This window comes from Nerophis ophidion, linkage group LG29 (assembly GCF_033978795.1).
Source record: "Nerophis ophidion isolate RoL-2023_Sa linkage group LG29, RoL_Noph_v1.0, whole genome shotgun sequence".
NCBI classification, from domain to species: domain Eukaryota; kingdom Metazoa; phylum Chordata; class Actinopteri; order Syngnathiformes; family Syngnathidae; genus Nerophis; species Nerophis ophidion.
In genome coordinates, this window is record NC_084639.1 from 9,231,443 (window position 1) to 9,252,893 (window position 21,451).

The window sequence follows — 21,451 nt, forward strand, 5'->3', positions numbered from 1 at the left end:
GGGAGACATTAACGTCTTTCCTCATCAAGAAACGACATAACCCCAACTAAAGTTCTAGAAACACATTACTGTCTGATTAGCTAAGATATTTAATTGCGTACATTGAACCTGTGCTCTCTTAGCACAGAGTGATCCTTCTATACTCAGAGGAATACGACACAGAAGTGTTTTTACGATGCGTTCAAGGACAGCTGAACAGAGTAGGACGCCACAACGCCCACCATAAATAATAACATATTTTATTTGTTACACAATTTTCATATCGATAAATCTTAAATTGCAACAGTACAAAGCAGAATCTAAAACGGTAAAAGTTAAGCCATTGAAACAGATAGTATAGTAAGACTAAAACACCATCAGTGATGCATAAGAAAGACTTAACATGCAAAATAATGGCTAGTTATTTAAAAAGTAACTTGGTCCAAAGATTTTGCCTTTGGTAAGTAAGTATATTCAACAATATCGTGATCATTTTGATGACAACCGAGAAATAAAATGTTGGTATCATTACAACCCTTACTATCACAATATAATATGTACTTTCTATTTTGAGGGGTTTATCACTTAGAAGGGCAGCATGTGTTTAACTCGACAAAAAAAATTAATACATTCCAAGCACTGTTTGGTAGGGGTGTAACGGTACGTGTATTTGTATAGAACCGTTTCGGTATGGGGGTTTTGGTTAGGTACGAGGGTGTATCGAACAAGTTTGTAACCTAAAGTCTTAACAAGCTGCTCTTCTTTCTGCCTTTGTCTGAGCAGTGAGCACCCAGCATTGTCACGCCCACACAACCATTTGAGTGCGTATTCAGAGCGATGTAACAGCCAATCAGCAGGGCGTATTCAGAGCGATGTAACAGCCAATCAGCAGTGCGTATTCAGAAAGCATGGAGTCAGTGCCCCGGCGTCGAGATGAGCAGATATGTGTTTGGCAGGTGAGCAGCTGACATCGTACACTCCCCAAATTATAAAAAACACTTCCCAGTCACAACTATTACAAACATCACTATGAGCCAGTTGACCTTCTAGAAACTTAAATTGCAGCTCAGCTCTCTCATAGTTCTGGGTTGAGGTGAAGGCTAATTAGCTTTTAGCGTTAGGTTAGCTCATTTTGCTGCGTGTGTGTGTGTGCGTATATAATAAAAGTCAACTACAGACGTCCCAAATGCTGTAATAAATTAAGCATGATGAATTGACTTGAAACTGTGTAATGTTGCACATTTTACATGCAGAAGAAAGGTTTCGTCATTTTATTTAATCAAAGCAACAATTTGAGGCAGTTTAATGTGGATTAACGTGGGCAGAATTATTATAATGTTCCCAATGTTAAAAGGATAAAGCCATTGTTTACAAATTTGGTAAATAACCAAAAAATTTATATTTTGTTCTTTTTTTACTGTACCGAAAATGAACCGAACCGTGACCTCTAAACCGAGGTTCGTACCGAACCGAAATTTTTGTGTACCGTTACACCCCTACTGTTTGGTGATTATTGTTATCATTGTTTGGTGCTGTGAACATGAGTCAATGGTTGTCAGCAATTGGTTCTAGTTTGTTTTCCCCCTACAATGTCTAATTTGAAGTGAAAAGCTCACAAATTAGGCTATGTGTCTTACTCTAAGCCGGGGGGGGGGGCTTGATTTGGCCCGCCTCATAATCTAACGGAACCCGCAAAAGCCTTTATAAAATATGGGTCAATGAAGTACTTTAACTTTTCTTACTAAATGCATTTGTTTGTTCCATTATGACGGAAAAAATACATGTATTGCATATCTTCCAAGTGTTAACATTATCTAATAACAAATATTAGAAATTACTATCATGTATTTCAAATGTTTTTGTTGAAATAAAAATAATAATAAATATCTGCTTGACCTAGGATTTCTAAGCCAGTTGTTGTACGCTGTAAAAATGACAACAGATTTTACGGTAAAAAGCAAACAAAATGGCAGCTCAGTTGCCAGATTTTTACTGTACAAAAATGTAGTACTGTTTTTTTACAACTACAGTAATAGTTTGAAAAGAAAAAACAAACACTAAATTGGACTGTAAAATTGTGGCGAATGAGCTGCCAGTTTTTTTTTTACAAAAAATCAAATATTTTTCAGAGTGTATGTGAAAAATAGCATAAAATGCAATGGCAATAGATCTACATTTATAAAGTATTAACGGTTACTACTATAAAAAGTATAGTTCTTCCTAAAATGTGCTATACATACATACATACACATATACATAAAAACACAAATATATACACATGCAAATATATTTATACACACATACATACAAACCCCGTTTTCATATTAGTTAGGAAATTGTGTTAGATGTCAATATAAACGGAATACAATGATTTCCAAATCCTTTTCAACCCATATTCAGTTGAATATGCTACAAAGACAACATATTTGATGTTCAAATTGATAAACATTTTTTTTTTTTAATAATCATTAACTTTAGAATAAGATGCCAGCAACATGTGACAAAACAGTTGGGAGAGGTGGCAATAAATACTGATAAAGTTGAGGAATGCTCATCAAACACTTATTTGGAACATCCCACAGGTGTGCAGGCTAATTGGGAACAGGTGGGTGCCATGATTGGGTATAAAAATAGCTTCCCAAAAAATGCTCAGTCTTTCACAAGAAAGGATGGGGTGAGGTACACCCCTTTGTCCACAACTGCGTGAGCAAATAGTCACACAGTTTAAGAACAACGTTTCTCAAAGTGCAATTGCAAGAAATGTATGGATTTCAACATCTACGCTCCATATCATCAAAAGGTTCAGAGAATCTGGAGAAATCACTCCACGTAAGCGGCATGGCCGGAAACCAACATTGAATGATCGTGACCTTCGATCCCTCAGACGGCACTGTATCAAAAACCGACATCAACCTCTAAAGGATATCACCACATTGGCTCAGGAACACTTCAGGAAATCACTGTCACTAAATACAGTTGGTTGCTCGATCTGTAAGTGCAAATTAAAGCTCTACTATGCAAAGCGAAAGCCATTTATCAACAACACCCGGAAACGCCGCCGGCTTCTCTGGGCCCGAGCTCATCTAAGATGGACTGATGCAAAGTGGAAAAGTGTTCTGTGGTCTGGCGAGTCCACATTTCAAATTGTTTTTGGAAATATTCGACATCGTGTCATCCGGACCAAAGGGGGAGCAAACCATCCAGACTGCTGAATGAAGCTTTACCATGGATCAGAGCGGTCAAGCGAACATGGATCCTGACTACATGTCAACTGGCAGTTTTCGGTGAGAAAATTGTGGTAATAAATCGCTTCTTACCGGAGACATCAGCGGAGCTTGTGTCGTCCATGCAGCTGCCGTGACTTCCCTCAGAGGTACTATTTAATCTCACTAAAACACTAGCAACACAATAGCAGATAAGGGATTTTCCAGAATGATCCTATATGTGTCTAAAAACATCTGAATCGCTCTCAATGCCGTTCGCCTTTTTTTTTTTTCTTTTCTATTCCTTCACTCTAAATTTCCTCATCCACGAATCCACATTATAAATTGTTTTTGGAAATATTCAACAGTGGACCATCCAGACTGTTATCGACGCAAAGTTCAAAAGCCAGCATCTGTGATGGTATGGGGGTGCATTAGTGCCCAAGGCATGGGTAACTTTCACATCTATGAAGGCACCATTAATGCTGAAAGGTACATACAGGTTTTGGAACAACATATGCTGCCATCTAAGCGCCGTTTTTTTTCATGGAGGCCCCTGCTTATTTCAGCATGACAATGCCAAGCCACATTCATCATGTGTTACAACAACATGGCTATGTAAAAAAAAAGAGTGCGGCTACTTTCCTGGCCCGCCTGCAGTTCAAACTTCTCTCCCGTCGAAAATGTGTGGCGCATTATGAAGCGCAAAATACGACAGAGGAGACCCGGGACTGTTGAACGACTGAAACTCTACATAAAACAAGAATGGGAAATAATTCCACTTTCAAAGCTTCAACAATTACTTTCCTCAATTCCCAAACGTTTATTGAGTGTTGTTAAAAGAAAAGGTGATGTAACACAGTGGTGAACATAACCTTTCCCAACTACTTTGGCACGTGTTGCAGCCATGAAATTCTAAGTTAATTATTATTTGCAAAAAAAAATAAAGTTTGTGAGTTTGAACATCAAATATCTTGTCTTTGTAGTGCATTCACTTGAATATGGGTTGAAAATGATTTGCAAATAATTTTATTCTGTTTATATTTACATCTAACACAATTTCCCACCTCATATGGAAACAGGGTTTGTACAAAATAACGGACTAACAAAAAAAAAAACAGCTTTGGAGCTTGTGAGCAATGTTAAAATTGTAAGGTAACAACAAGCATGACAACTGGATAATGTTTAAAAAAAAATAATATTCAATTATGGCACGTTGTGAATAGAGACAATTGTTACTCCTTTTTTTTTTGTATTTGTCTTAGGAAGCTAAGGAAATCAGTGCACCAAGACGTATGCACCTTGCAGACAGTCCCTATCCTAAAAAGTCATGTTTGTAAAGCACTGTGTTTAAAGGCCTACTGAAACCCACTACTACCGACCACGCAGTCTGATAGTTTATATATCAATGATGAAATATTAACATTGCAACACATGCCAATACGGCCTTTTTAGTTTACTAAATTACAAGTTTTAATTTACCGCGAAGTGTCCTGTTGAAAACGTCGCGGAATGATGACGCTTATGTTGATGCGTGCTTGTGACGTTATTGGTTGGAGCGGACATTTTATCCCAGCACCACTCACGGCTAAAAGTCGTCCGATTTAATCGCATAATTACACAGTATTCTGGACATCTGTGTTGCTGAATCTTTTGCAATTTGTTCAATTAATAATGGAGACTATAAAGAAGAATGCTGTTGGCGGAAAGCGGTGTATTGCGGCTGCCTTTAGCAACACAAACACAGCCGATGTTTTTTTGTTTGTTGTGAAGCTTTAATATGGAACAGAGCGGTCAAGCGAACATGGTTCTCTACCACATGTCAACCGGCAGGTTTCGGTGAAAAAATTGTGGTAATAAGTCGGCTCTTACCGGAGACATGAGCGGAGCTTGCGTCCTCCTGCAGCTGTCAGTGGCAGCTGCGACTTTCTTGGCTCCTCCATGGTTTCCATCAGAGACACTGGCTGTCACCACACCCCTCCGACTTTCAGGTATGACTTTATAATCTCACTAAAACACTAGTAACACAATAAGCAGATGAGGAATTTTCCAGAATTATCCTAGTAAATGTGTCTAATACAGTGGTTCTTAACCCTGTTGGAGGTACCGAACCCCACCAGTTTCATATGTGCATTCACCGAACCCTTCTTTCTTGAAAAATAAAATGTTTAGTTTTTTTTGAAATTCAAGAAAAAGTTATATATTTTTGATAACACTTGAGAATGGGGAACATATTTTAAGTAACAAAGACTTAATTTAGAGTTATTTGGTTAGGGTTAGAGTCAGTGTTAAGGTTATAATAAGGCCATGCCAAATAAGGCATTAATAAGTACTTAATAATGACTAGTTAAGAGTCAATATGTTACTAATTTGCATGTTAATAAGCAATATGTTCCCCAATCCAAAGTGTTACCATGTTTTTTTTTTACTGGTGCACAAAATGAACCGCGCATGAACCAACGCAGTGCATAAACTCCCAACAAATTACACACCTGCAAATTAGTCAGCTGTTGCCGTATCCGTAATACACCGATAGGGAGAAGTTTATATTTACACGATGAGTCGGGTGTGTTTTGACCTCCGCCGAACCCCTGAGGCCGACTGACTGAACCCCTAGGGTTCGATCGAACCCAGGTTAAGAACCACTGGTGTAATAACACCTGAATCGCTCCCACTGTCCTCGCCTTTTTTTCCCCCCTCTCTAGTCCTTCACTCTCACTATCCTCATCCACTCATCTTTGATCCTCGCTCAAATTAATGGGAAATTGTCGCTTTTTTCGATCTGAATCGCTCTAGCTGCTGGTGGCCATGATTGTAAATGTTCAGATGTGAGGAGCTCCACAACCAGTGACGTCACGCGCACACCGTCTGCTACTTCCGGTATAGGCAAGGCTTTTTTATTAGCGACCAAAAGTTGCGAACTTTATCGTCGATGTTCTCTACTAAATCTTTTCAGCAAAAATGTGGCAATATCGTGAAATGATCAAGTATGACACATAGAATGGACCTGCTATCCCCGTTTAAATAAGAAAATCTCATTTCAGTAGGCCTTTAAACGCCACTTCCAGGGCAAATAAAAGGGACGTACTTTGGGTGGGAAGCAAGCGTGTGAGGATTGATGCGGGCGTTGGGCTCCGAGCGTCAGAATGAAGGACATGCTTTTAATATGTACCGTCGGGGGAAATTGACCAGCTTGATGGGGGGCGTGGACACACACACACACACACACAAACACACAGACACACAGACACACAGACACACAGACACACACACACACACACACACATTGGTTCTTAACCTTGTTGGAGGTACTGAACCCCACCAGTTTCATATGCGCATTCACCGAACCCTTCTTTAGTGAAAAATTAAATGTTTTTTTTTTTGTTTTTTTATTCAAGACAAAGTTATATGTTTTTGATAACACTTGAGAATGGGGAATATATTCTAAGTAACAAAGACTTAATTTAGAGTTATTTGGTTAGGGTTAGGGTCAGGGTTAAGGTTATAATAAGGCCACGCCAAATAAGGCATTAATAAGTACTTAACAATGACTAGTTAAGAGCCAATATGTTACTAATTTGCATGTCAATAAGCAATATGTTCCCCATTCCAAAGTGTTACCATGTTTTTTTTACTGGTGCACAAAATGAACCGTGCATGAACCAACACAGTGCATAAAGTCCCAAAATTACACACTTGCAAATCAGTCAGCTGTTGCCGTATCCGTAATACGCCGATAGGGAGAAGTTTGGATTTACACGATGAGTCGGGTGTGTTTTGACATCCGCCGAACCCCTGAGGCCGACTCACCGAACGCCTAGGGTTCGATCGAACCCATCTGAATCGTTCCAACTGCCCTCGCCTTTTTTTTTTTCTCTCTAGTGCTTCACTCTCACTATCCTCATCCACGAATCTTTCATCCTCGCTCAAATTAATGGGAAAATAATCACTTTCTCGGTCCAAACCGCTCTAGCTGCTGGTGGCCATGATTGTAAACAATGTTCAGATGTGAGGAGCTCCACAACCCGAGACATAGAATGGACCAGCTATCCCCGTTTAAATAAGAAAATCTCATTTCAGTAGGCCTTTAAAACCTAATAATCATCAGAATGGCTGAACATAACGTCATAATAATATGCTTCACATCATAAAGTTCATTTATTCTTTTCAGGGTGTTACATTTTGGCTGTAGTAGCCTCAAAGTTGCGACTCCCATCAATGCAATTAATAAAAGTGCACCTTAAATGAAAACATTAAAAAGCACAACTTATTATGACGTCATCACCTTTTAAATGTTTCTTATTAAACTTCGCGTCGGTGCGAAGCTAACTGCTAACACACGTTTAGCAGTCCTGGCATGAAAGACGTTTAAAGGTTTAAAAGTACCTGGGGGTGCTATCTGCTCCACGGCGACACTCCAGGAGAGTCCATTCCAAACTGCAACGCGTTGACTTTCTTTATTATAAGTTGACGTTTTTGCGTGTTAAAACAAAGAAAGAGGAAGCTTTCGGCTAGCAATAATGGCGACAACAACAATGGCGGAAGTGACTACGGCAAGAGACGAGGGCAGCACGTGCGTCTGTTTTGATGGCGTTCCCTGTCAAAATAAAAGCACGGCGGAAACGGCGTTTGATTGATTGATTGATTGATTGATTGAAACTTTTATAAGTAGATTGCACAGTACAGTACATATTCCGTACAATTGACCACTAAATGGTAGCACCCGAATACATTTTTCAACTTGTTTAAATCGGGGTCCACGTTAGTCAATTCGTTAGATTAGATTAGATTAGATTAGATTAGATTAGATTAGATTAGATTAGATTAGATAGTATTTTATTTATTCCTTCAGGAAAGTTCCTTCAGGAAAATTAAAATGTAAAAAAATAGAAGATTAAAATAAAATAAAATATAATAAAAAATCGGTCTAAGCCTGGGCCCTGGAGAGGGGGTCCAGACTGAGGCCAAAGAAAAAAAAAAAAACAACAACTCATAGCCATAGTACACATCCCTCTCACATGTGTGTAAGAGGTAAACATCAAACATCAAAGAACACAAAGGACATGAAAGACATTAAAGCAACGGATACAACCAGCCACTTCATGACTCAAATGAAGGTAATTGAAACTTTTTATTGCGGTGACGTATACTAAGTGTACACAAATAGCAAAAATCTGTCTACAACAATGTCGTCTATCATAACCAAATAGCCGTTTACTAGATTATAGGACATTTAACTCATTTAAAAGTGCTATTTTTTAAAATAAAAATCATGTGATTGTTATTTTTGTTTTTACTTTTTTTTACTTTTAGTCAGTTCGTTTGATTCTCTATCTGCTTGTGGTGAAGAGGAAGGCAGTATATCGCTACCATCTGTCTCTGAAATGTAAGATAGGGGGTTATTTTACTTGTATTATTTTTAGTATAATTTATTTTATTTTATTTTATTTTTTCCCGGGTTGGGGGTCTAAAAATAATTCTAACTTCTTATTGCGGTTAAGTGTACTAAATGTGCACAAATAGCAAAAATCTGTCTACAACAATGTCGTCTATCATACACAAATAATGCAAATATTTATTGAACAATAATAACTACTAAAATTCCCACAAATAATAAAATCCTACATAGGTCTTTAGTGTTATTAAAATAAAAAAAAATTAACTCTTTTAACTGTAGTATAATAAATATAATACTGAATCATTTAATTATTTTAACTATATTACAACAAATATAATACTGAAAATATTGCAAAACTCAAGCAAAATAAACCTAAATAAACATGAATCCATAAATTATTACCATCACCAAATGTATTAATTACGCAAAATACTGCAAATAATTATTAAATAATAATAACTACTAAAATTCCTACTAATAAAATCCTACATAGGGTTTTAGTGTTATTAAAATAAAATTAAAATTAACTCTTTTAACTGTAGTATGATAAATATAATACTGAATCATTTAATTATTTTAAGTATATTATAACAAATATAATACTGAAAATATTGCAAAAGTCTAGCAAAATAAACCTAAATAAACATGAATCCATAAATTATTCCCAAAACCAAATGTATTAATTACGCAAAATGCTGCAAATATTTATTGAATAATAATAAGTATGAAAATTCCCACTAATAATAAAATCCTACATAGGTTTTCAGTGTTATAAAAATAAAATAAAATAAAAACTATTTTAACTATAATATAATACTGAATCATTTAACTATTTTAACTGTATTATAATAAATATAATACTGAAAATATTGCAAAACTCAAGCAAAATAAACTTAAATAAACATGAATCCATAAATTATTACCAAAACCAAATGTATTAACTACGCAAAATACTGCAAATATTTATTAAATAATAATAACTACTAAAATTCCGACTAATAATAAAATCCTATATAGGTTTTCAGAATGATTACAATAACATTTAAAAAATACTTTTAACTATAATATAATACTGAATCATTTAATTATTTTAACTATATTATAATAAATATAATATTGAAAATATTGCAAAACTCAAGCAAAATAAACCTAAATAAATATGAATCCATAAATGATTACCTAAACAAAATAACAGATACTAAATAAATACTAAATAAATCCATGCTAAATAAAATAATACAATAGTATTTTTAGATTACTAATACAACTACTGAAATAAAACATGGGAACATCTCAGTGAGGTGATGGTATAAGCTGCAAAAGTATGACGAAGACCATAGAACAGGAAATGGAACAGCAGTACTTATACCTGTCCTGGGTGCGACTCGTACCATTATTATTTACCACAATAACGTTGTGATTGACAGCATGTTCCCACACATACTGTGTGACGTAGCAGATAGTTTAGAGCAGGGGTCACCAACCTTTTTGAAACCAAGAGCTACTTCTTGGGTACTGATTAATGCGAAGGGCTACCAGTTTGATACACACTTAAATAAAGTGCCAGAAATAACCAATTTACTCAATTTACCTTTAATAAATAAATATATATATATATATAAAAAAAAATGGGTATTTCTGTCTGTCATTCCGTTGTACATTTTTTTTCCTTTTACGGAAGTTTTTTTGTAGAGAATAAATGACGAAAAAAACACTTAATTGAACGGTTTAAAAGAGGAGAAAACAGGAAAAAAAAATGAAAATTAAATTTTGAAACATAGTTTGTCTTCAATTTCGACTCTTTAAAATTCAAAATTCAACCGAAAAGAAGAGAAAAACTAGCTAATTCGAATCGTTTTGAAAAAAATTTAAAAGTATATTTATGGAACATCATTAGTAATTTTTCCTGATTGAAATTAATTTTTGAATTTTGATGACATGTTTTAAATAGGTTAAAATCCAATCTGCACTTTGTTAGAATATATAACAAATTGGACCAAGCTATATTTGTAACAAAGACAAATCATTATTTCTTCTAGATTTTCCAGATTTTTTTTTCTAAAGAAATTCAAAAGACTTTGAAATAAGATTTAAATTTGATTCTACAGATTTTTTAGATTTGCCAGAATAATTTTTTTGAATTTTAATCATAATAAGTTTGAAGAAATGTTTCACAAATATTCTTTATTGATAAAACAGAAGCTAAAATGAAGAATTAAATTAAAATGTATTTATTATTTACAATAAAAAAATATATATATATTTACTTGAACATTTATTTAAATTGTCAGGAAAGAAGAGGAAGGAATTTAAAATGTAAAAAGCTATATGTGTTTAAAAATCCTAAAATCATATTTAAGGTTGTTTTTTTTTCTCTAAAATTGTCTTTCTGAAAGTTATAAGAAGCAAAGAAAAAAAATAAATGAATTAATTTAAACAAGTGAAGACCAAGTCTTTAAAATATTTTCTTGGATTTTCAAATCCTATTTGAGTTTTGTCTCTCTTAGAATTAAAAATGGCGAGTAAATGAATAAAATTTAAAAAATAGAGGCAGCTCACTGGTAAGTGCTGCTATTTGAGCTATTTTTAGAACAGGCCAGCGGGCGACTCATCTGGTCCTTACGGGCGACCTGGTGCCCGCGGGCACTGCCTTGGTGACCCCTGGTTTAGAAAGTGCGTTGATAGGGGGGGGGGGGGGGGGGGGGATCCTCAGAAGGCATGAAAGTGGAGATTAAGTTGGTGTGGACCAGAGAAAACATGTCATTTTACCTTGAAGGAGAACATTCTATATCAGCCCCGCTGCACACATCCAATATCTGCTGCTGTCGGCATCCTCCCTCATTAGATTAGTCGCCCTTATGAAGATCCCGAGTGGGCCTGCAGAGGAACGCCGGCATGCATTCAAGTTTCAGGCGTGAATCTCATCACTGGTCCAAAGAGGAAGGTCTGGTAGCCTAGCAACGCCACAATAAAAGCCAGCTTCCATCGGGCCGTTGCCCTCACCAGCAGACATTCTGGAAGGAAGAACTTTGATTAGTTTCATAAAACGTCTTCGGATGAAGTTAATCCGGTGATGGTTTGAATGTATTTCACGCTCGGGTACAAATAAACATCAGGGTCACACACGCACTTAAAAAAACACCATATTTTGTTACAAGAATAAACTCTTTTTAAGACGAAACCTGATGTTGAAATCATGAATGCAACATTTTATTTATATAAACTTTCAAACATGAAATATATATGACTTGAATTAATTAGTTTTTTAATAATATATAATAAGAGTCAGAAAGTTGTATTTTATAGTATGAATATGTATTTTTTAAATAATATTGTGTATAGTTGTTAATAATACATACAAAGTATTTGAATGAATATCTTTAATGTTGTATAAGAATAAAAATCTAATGTTAAAATAAATATTAGTGAAGATAATTAATATTTTTTACATTATTTTATTAGTATGTAAATGATGCTATTTAGTACATAATAAAAGTCATAACTTGTATTTTGTAGGATGAAAAGCTGATGGGGCTCAAAATTACAATTAAACTCATGTTGGTTTAAAAAGCAAACCAAAAGGTATAAAAATCTACATTGAAAAAAGGGTGAAAATGTTTGCCTTTTAGTGGGTCGAAAATAAAAAATAAATTCAAGATTGTTAACATTAAAAAAGCATAAAAATCGACATAAAGAAAGTGTGAACATTTATTTTAAAATTAAAAATATATATTGGAAAAAAAAAGGGTAAAAATGTCCGCTTTTTTAAAAGGCCTAATAATTTTAATTAAATTTTAATTTGTTAAAAAAAATTTTAAAAAAGTATGAAAATCAACATTTAAAAAAAGGGTGGTAATGTTTGCCTTTTAGGGGGGCTAAAATAAAAATAATTATTCATATTTGTTAACATTAAAAAAGCGTAAAAATCAACAAAGAAAGTGTGAACATTTATTTCAAAATTAAAATTAAATTTAAAAAAAAAAGTGTAAAAATTGACGTCAATAAAAAAAGTGTGAAAATGTTCACTTTTTTAAAAGGCCCAAAAATTTAAATGAAATTCAAGTTTGTTAAAAATAATATTTAAAAAAAAAAGTAAAAAAATATACATTAGTAAAAGAGTGTAAAAATGTTTGCTTTTTTTAAAGGGCTTAAAAATAAAAAATTAAATTCAAGTTTGTTAAAAAAAAAAAAGGTATAAAAATCTACATTGAAAAAAAGGGTGACAATATTTGCCTTTTAGGGGGCCTAAAATAAAAAAAATATTCAAGTTTTTTAACATTAAAAAAGCGTAAAAATCGACATAAAGAAAGTGTGAACATTTATTTCTAAATTAAAATAACATTTTGACAAAAAAAGTGTAAAATTCGACATCAATAAAAAAAAGTGTGAAAATGTTCGCTTTTTTAAAGGGCCTAAAAATTTTAATCAAATTCAAGTTTGTTGAAAATAATATAAAGAAAAAAAAGATTTCAAAAAACGACATTAATAAAAAAGTGTGAAAATGTTCGCTTTTTTTAAAGGGGCTAAAAATCCAAATTTAATTCAAGTTTGTTAAAAAAAAAAAAAAAGGTATGAAAATCTACATTAAAAAGGGTGACAATGTTTGCCTTTTAGGGGGCCTAAAATAAATAAAAATATTCAAGTTTGTTAACATTGTTAACAACGTTCACTTTTTTAAAGGGCCTACAAATTTAAATTAAATTCAAGTTTGTTGACATTAAAAAAGCGAAAAAATGGACATAAAGAAAGTGTGAACATTTATTTCAAAATTAAAATTACATTTGGGAAAAAAAAAGTGTAAAAATCGACATCAATAAACAGTGTGAAAATGTTTGCATTTTTAAAGGGTCTACATTTTTTTATTAAATTCAAGTTTGTTAACATTAAAAAAGCATAAAAATCGACCTTAAAAAAGTGTGAGCGTTTATTTCAAAATGGAAATTAAATTTGGGGAAAAAAAAAGTATAAAAATCCATCCATCCATCCATTTCTACCGCTTATTCCCTTTGGGGTCGCGGGGGGCGCTGGTGCCTATCTCAGCTACAATCGGGCGGAAGGCGGAATACACTTTGGACAAGTCGCCACCTCATCAAAATCGACATCAATAAAACAAAGTGTGAAAATGTTCGCATTTTTAAAGGGCCTAAACATTTTAATTAAATTCAAGTTTGTTAAAAAACAATAATAAAAAAGTGTGAAAATGTTCCCTAAAATGTGAATTAAATTCAAGTTTGTCAAAAATAATAATTAAAAAATAAAAAGTATAAAATCGAGATTAATAAAAGTGTGAAAATGTTCAAGTTTGTTAAAAAAAAAAAAAAAAAAAAAAAAAAAAAAAATATATATATATATATATATATATATATATATATATATATATATACTGTATATGGGGGGGCCTCAAAATATTTAACTGCATTTTGAGCATTTTCAAATCTTTGTTATCATTACAGTGCAAGCGATGCAGCATCCAAACTTCCAAATGTAAAATATTCTGCTCCTTCTTGGTCTCATTTTGTCCACCAAAAGTTTTATACTGTGCGTGAATGCACAAAGGTGAGCTTTGTTGGTGTTATTGACTTGTGTTGGAGTGCTAATCAGGCATATTTGGTCAGTGCATAAATGCAAGCTAATCGATGCTAACATGCTATTTCGGCTAGCTTTATGTACATATTGCATCATTATGCCTCATTTGTAGCTATTTTTGAGCTCATTTAATATCCTTTACTTTTACCCTTTTTGGATATAATTTAGTTTGGCATGTCTCGGCATGACTGCAAGACAACTTTCAAATGTTGAGGTCAGCTGTGATTCTACTTACCGAAAAACTTTGTCCATTTGTCGAAGGAGAGACAACGAGAATGCGGGCTCCCGTGGATGTGATAAAAATGTTAGCGTGCATACTTGCCAAACCTTACGATTTTCCTGGGAGACTCCCGAATTTCAGTGCCCCTCCTGAAAATCCTCCGGGGCAACCATTTTCCCGAATTTCTCCTGATTTCCACCCGGACAACAATATTGGGGGCGTGCCTTAAAAGCACTCCCTTAAGCGTCCTCTCTCACCTGAAAAAAAGACTATTATATAGGTCTCCGTTATCCATAGGTTTATCTATAACCCATAAAGTAGGCAGGCACAGAGTTATTTACATATCATATGTCCCGGCAAGAAATCTGCGTTCAAAGAACTCCGGCTTATTAGTGATTCCCAGAGCCCAAAAAAAGTCTGCGGGCTATAGAGTGTTTTCTATGCGGGCTCCAGTACTCTGGAATGCCCTCCCTTTAACGGTTCGAGATGCTACCATTTTTAGACCAGTTTATCTGCCGTTTCTTTTCTTTTCTCCTCTGTTCCCTCTCCCTTGTGGAGGGGGGATGAGGTCCGGTGGCCATGGATGAAGTGCTGTCTATCCAGAGTCAGGACCCGGGATGGACCGCTCGCCTGTGCATCGGTTGGGGACATCTCTGCGATGCTGACCCGTCTCCACTTGGGATGGTCTCCTGCTGGCTCCACGATGGACGGGACTTTGTAATTTTCATCATAGGTACACTTCAACTGTGAGAGACAGTATTTAAAAAAAAATCCAGGAATTGACATTGTAGGAATTTTAAATAATTTATTTGTAAATTATGGTGGAAAATAAGTATTTGGTCAACCATTCAAAGCTCTCACTGATGGAAGGAGGTTTTGGCTCAAAATCTCACGATACATGGCCCCATTCATTCTTTCCTTAACACGGATCAATCGTCCTGTCCCCTTAACAGAAAAACAGCCCCAAAGCATGATGTTTCCACCCCCATGCTTCACAGTAGGTATGGTGTTCTTGGGATGCAACTCAGTATTCTTCTTCCTCCAAACACGACGAGTTGAGTTTATACCAAAAAGTTCTATTTTGGTTTGATCTGACCACATGACATTCACCCAATGCTCTGCTGTATCATCCATGTATCCATTTTGGTATAAACTCAACTCCGGTCACAAGGACATGATGATCGGGACGAGGGCGTCACACGCGTGGCATGCAAATGGAGCGAAGCGCGACAGAAGATCACGCAGTTGCTTATCGTCGCCTTTAACTGATTGCAAAACTTGCTGCTGATAAATCATCCCCTCCTCTAACCCCTCACCAAAAAAAAAAAAAAAATTGCTTACAAGTGCAATTGGAAAAATCACAACCTCTGCAAAATGTAAGTCGGACTGGATGTAAGTGGAAACATTAGACAAAACAATAATTGCCTGCATATTGCAGATAACCCCTCACTCTTTCATTTATCAAGCCCCCGCATTTTTATGCTGGCACCGCATGGAGAAAAGTGAGTAAACCCCTCGGCGAATATTTTATGTCACGTCTCAAGGAACAATCCTATGGAATGTAGTCAACATTTGGAGTACTCAGTGTGCAGGAGGAAGGGGATTCATATGGCCCCCGTTTACCTGAAACATGAAACGTGACAAAAATCCAATATACCCACCAGGTGGCAGTGTTGAATATCCCAATACGTGTTTTGTGGCTATTGCAACATTGACCGCAGCGTCAGTTACTATGTGGAGAGGGGCGACACACACTAGGTGTGGCGAAATTATTCTCTGCATTTGACCCCTCATCCTTGATCAAAACCCTGGTAGGTGAGGGGAGCAGTGAGCAGCAGCGGTGGCCACGCCCGGGAGTCATTTTTGGTGATTTAACCCCCAATTCCAACCCTTGATGCTGAATGCCAAGCAGGGAGGTAATGGGTCCCAAACATACATTGGTACTTTAACTTAAATGTAACTGTGGAGAGGCGGAGCCGACGGGCCTACAGCGGGGTAGGACAAATCGTGGTCCTACCCAAGATGGCGGCCAGGAGGCGGAGTATGCAGCGGAACGGAGCGGCGGGGCGCGCTTGGAGCGCCGCTGCAGCGATCAGAACCAGGTGCATAATACACACACCTGCTCTCAATCTGTGCATCTCCTCCTGCTGTACAAAAGGGGAGAAGGAGGAGCAATCGTGGCAGAAGAAGTAGGAGAACCACCAGACGAACAAGACGAGCGAGACCAGACGAAGGATGAGCCCCGAGGAAGACGGAGTCACCGGCGACCGAAAGGCGAGCCGAGACGAGCAGCAAAGGAAGAAGCGCTGGAAATCGGCGCGACTGACTGGAACCCAGAAGTGTTTATTGAAATAATAAACGAGGGTCAAACCTGCTCCGCGATGTCTTTCATCGATGGTCCATGCAACCCGCACGATGGCGGCTGGAAGCCGTTCACAGTAACTTTCCATCATTTTCAGCAAACTGCATTGCAAAATGATTAGTTATAGCAGTATATATATATATATATATATATATATATATATATATATATATATATATATATATATATATCGCCTCCTGTGATAACAATATCCATCCATCCATTTCCTACCGCTTGTCCCTTACTGGGTAGCGGGGGGTTCTGGAGCCTATCTGAGCTGCATTCGGGTGGAAGGCGGGGTAAACCCTGGACAAGTCGCCATCTCATCACAGGGCCAACACAGATAGACGGACAACATTCACACTCACATTCACACACTAGGGCCAATTTAGTGTTGCCAATCAACCTATCCCCAGGTGCATGTCTTTGGAGGTAGGAGGAAACCGGAGTACCCGAAAGGAAACCCACGCAGTCACGGGGTGAACGTGCAAACTCCAGACAGGAAGATATACCACAATATTTCTTATGGGTCATCTAAATAATACAAAACCCATTTATCAACAACACCCAGAAATGCCGCCGGCTTCGCTGGGCCCGAGCTCATGTAAGATGGACTGATGCAAAGTGTAGAAGTGTTCTGTGGTCTGACGAGTCCACATTTCAAATTGTTTTTGGAAAGTGTGAATGTTGTGTCTTCCAGAACAAAGAGGAAAAGAACCATCCGGATTGTTCTAGGCGCAAAGTTAAAAAGCCGGCATCTGTGATGTGTATGAGCGTGTATTACACATCTGTGAAGGCACCATTAATGCTGAAAGGTACATACAGGTTTTGAAGCAACATATGTTGTCATCCAAGCAACATTATCATGGACGCCCCTGCTTATTTCTGCAAGACAATGCCAAGACATGTGTTACAACAGCGTGGCTTCATAGTAAAAGAGTGCAGGTACTAGACTGGCCTGCCTGTAGTCCAGACATGTCTCCCATTGAAAATGTGTGGCGCAATATGAAACCTAAAATACCACAACGGAGACTGTGGAACAACTTAAGCTGTACATCAAGCAAGAATGAGAAATAATTCCACCTGAAAAGCTTCAAAAGTTGGTCTCCTCAGTTCCCTAACGTTTACTGAGTGTTGTTAAAAGGAAAGGCCATGTAACACAGTGGTAAAAATGACCCTGTGCCTACTTTTTTGCTGTCATTGAATTCTAAAATAATGGTTATTTGCAAAACATAAACAGTGGCTTCTGTGTTGCTGTTGTCGTGTAGTACAAGCTGCACCCGAGACGGGCGAGGTCCCTGGCGAGGCAACATCTCGACTTCAGCTTACACATTCAGACGGTCAGAAGGAGAATGGAGTCTGCGCGGGAAGATGCTGTCCGTGTGGAATGAATATGAATAGAGAGAGACAACAAAACCCCAGAGCTGCGTTGGAAGCTCATGTTCAAGAATGGACGGAGACAATCAGTGGAGAGAAGACCTCCCCGGAGAACTCGCTTCGGTTTGGCTTAGATGAAGCATGCACAGCACTGTGCTTTCAATTGAACGTGGCATGTGTGTTCGCACGTTGTGTAGAAGAACACAACACCCACACACAACACTCACCGCGGCATTCATCGTCATCTTGAAAGGAGCGTTTCGGAAGCCGTTTTGTTGTTGCATGCATTTCTGCACACCGAGGAGTGATTGACACACGTTGCATCATCCCCAGGGTGCGTTCACACGTCATGTTCTGCGCGGGAAAAATGAGCTCTCCCGTGCGGCGGATTTGCGAGGACGGTTTGTTTGGTCAAGTGCGACGAGATCGTTGGAACCACCAAACGCGTACCAAGACCCACGGGACCCCCCCTCCCTGAGCTCCAAAGTGAACACTACGCAGACAAGACAAAAACCAGAGGCTGGTGTTGAAATGACAGTTAATAAAAAAAGTGTAAAAGCAACCACGCTTTTTTTAAAAGTCTCTTTGAGAAGCTTTTTAAGAACCGAGTTGGTAAATACGACAGGATATAAATACAACCTACCTATGTTTAACAGAGCAGATGCCATTTTGGTTTGGAACATTGGAGTTATGTTGTGCAATTACTCACAGAAGCTCTTTAAAAGTATATTTTAGAAGATTTTAATTAATTCTAAGTTGGTAAAAAAAATTGCAGCGTTTAGAAGCCAATTATGTGTTTAACCTAGCAGACGGTATTTCAGTTCGAAATATTTCATTTTTTATTCACAAAAGCTCTTTAAAAGCATATTTTAGACAATTTCAATGAATTTTAAGTTGGTAAAAAAAAAATGGTAGCCTTTAAAAACTATGTGTTTAACCCAGCAGACGGTATTTTGGTGTAAAATATTAGAGTTTTGACACAAAAGGTCTTTAAAACTATATTTTAGACAATTTTAATGAATTTTAAGTTGGTTAAAAAAATTAGCAGCGTTTAAAAGCTCAACCCCAGCAGACAGAATTTTGGTTTGAAATATTAGGGAGTTTTGTCACAAAAGCTCTTTAAATGTATATTTTAGACAATTTTATTAAATTAGAAGTTGCTAAATATAGAGCAGCATTTAAAAGCCACCTATGTGTTTAACCAAGCAGACAGTATTTTGATTTGAAATATTTCCTTTTTTTTCTACAAAAGCTCTTTAAAAGTATATTTTAGACAATTTTAATGAATTTTAAGTTGGTAAAAAAAAAATATTTACACTGTAAACAAAAATCATATTTTTATGGTTAATGTACTCTAAATTTCTACTGTAATTTTTCAATTTTTTTTAAATAGGTTATAAAACTGTAGAATTATAGACATTATCTTTAAATAAACAAACCACCTGTTCCATCCATCCATCCATTTTCTACCGCTTATTCCCTTTCGGGGTTGCGGGGGGCGCTGGCGCCTATCTCAGCTACAATCGGGCGAGTAATATGCCAGTAATGACACACTATGTATCTTCTATTTTTATACAGAAAAATACCAAAATAATTATACATATCATTTTCTGTTTTCTCAAATTACTTTCAAATTCATGTAATTAACTTTCATTAAATATGTAGATTATTGTATAAAAGTCTATGTCCATACAATCAATCTAACAGTTTTATATGTAAATGTAAATCTTATTTTTTTAATATTTATGTGTATTTTTACATTCAAGTCGAAAAATGTATATAGCCTCTTACATTTTTTGTTTACACTGTAAACAAAAATCCTATTTTTATGGTTAATTTACTCTAAATTTCTACTGTAATTTTTCAATTTTTTTTAAATAGGTTATAAAACTGTAGAATTATAGACATTATCTTTAAATAAACAAACCGCCTGTTATTTTAGGTAATCTGCCAGTAATGACACACTATGTATACTTCTATTTTTTTTTTACAGAAAAATACCAAATTAATTATACATATCATTTTCTGTTTTCTCAAATTACTTTCAAATTCATGTAAAATTACAGTAATTAACTTTCATTAAATATGTAGCTTGTTGTATAAAAGTCTATGTCCATACCATCAATCTAACAGTTTTATATGTAAATGTAAATCTTATTTTTTTAATATTTATGTGTATTTTTAAGTTCAAGTCGAAAAATGTATATAGCCTCTTACATGAAGTGTTTTGCTCCTACCAACAATTTAACATTTTTCTCTGTAATATGACATACATTGGTGACTGCAAGACATACTTGATCACAGCCAACAGCTACACAGGTCACACTGAGGGTGGCCGTACAAACAACTTTAACACTGTTACAAATATGCGCCACACTGTGAACCCTCACCAAACAAGAATGAAAAACACATTTAGGGAGAACATCTTTACCATAACACAACATTAACATAACAGAAACAATACCCAGCATTCCATGTGTTACAATATACACCCCGCCCACCTCAACCGAGGCTCGAAGGGGGGCGGTAGCGGGGTGTAGCCCGGAAGAGTCAGCGCTGCATGGGATTGTGGGTATTTGTTATGTTGTGTTCATGTTGTGTTACAGTGAGGATGTTGGCCTGAAATGTGTTTATCATTCTTGTTTGATGTGGCTCCACAGTGTGGCACATATTTAAAACAGTGATAAAGTTGTTTGTGCGGCCACCGTCAGTGTGACCTGTGTGGCTGTTGATCAAGTATGTCTTGCAGTCCATATCATACACATCACGCGCCCAAGTCGGCACGCTGATGATTCGGTGAATGAGTAAACGCAGAGTGCGGCAAAGTGCTGTCGCGGCACGACTGCGATATAAACTCGGGCAGACATTGAGTCAATCCTACGAGAGTGTCACTGAAAGTCTTTCGGTAGGATCGGTAAGAATGTTGTTAGGGCGGGATAGCCATTCATGGAAGGTGAACCCATCTTGCACCAAGTTCCTGCAACCAGTAAAGTGAATGTGAGACTCATGATCCTAACAATTCAGAGAAACATCTGTAAAATAATGGTATTTTTCTGTGGAACTGCCATCATTGTCACTTCATTAAAGGTGGTTGATCGTAATAATTTGGAAAAACTGTAGAATAAAGGTATTTTTCTGCAGAACTGTTTGCATCGTCACTTTATTAAAGGTGGTTAATCTTAATGATTCAGTAAAAATCTGTAAAATTACGATAATTCTCCGCAAAACGTTTCATGAAAATTTCTGTAAATATGTTTTTGGTCATTATTTGGTTTACAATGTTTTACTTTAATTTTATGGTTTTCGTTTGGCAGCCGTAGCTGCCA

The 21,451-nt window shown here is 36.3% G+C and overlaps 1 protein-coding gene across 4 annotated transcripts in view; it reads right to left on the reverse strand.

The window, feature by feature from the left end:
* enox2 (ecto-NOX disulfide-thiol exchanger 2) overlaps nt 1–11,690 on the reverse strand; it is a 505,472-nt gene extending 493,782 nt beyond the window's left edge. For 3 of the 4 annotated variants that reach the window (XM_061891604.1, XM_061891603.1, XM_061891602.1), the window contains exon 1: nt 7,569–7,742. The gene's annotated coding sequence lies outside the window, so the exon portion shown is untranslated. Of the gene's footprint in view, nt 1–7,568; nt 7,743–11,349 lie in introns of those variants that run through there. The other variant, XM_061891605.1, reaches the window with a different exon arrangement.
* Between the last annotated feature and the right edge of the window lie 9,761 nt (nt 11,691–21,451).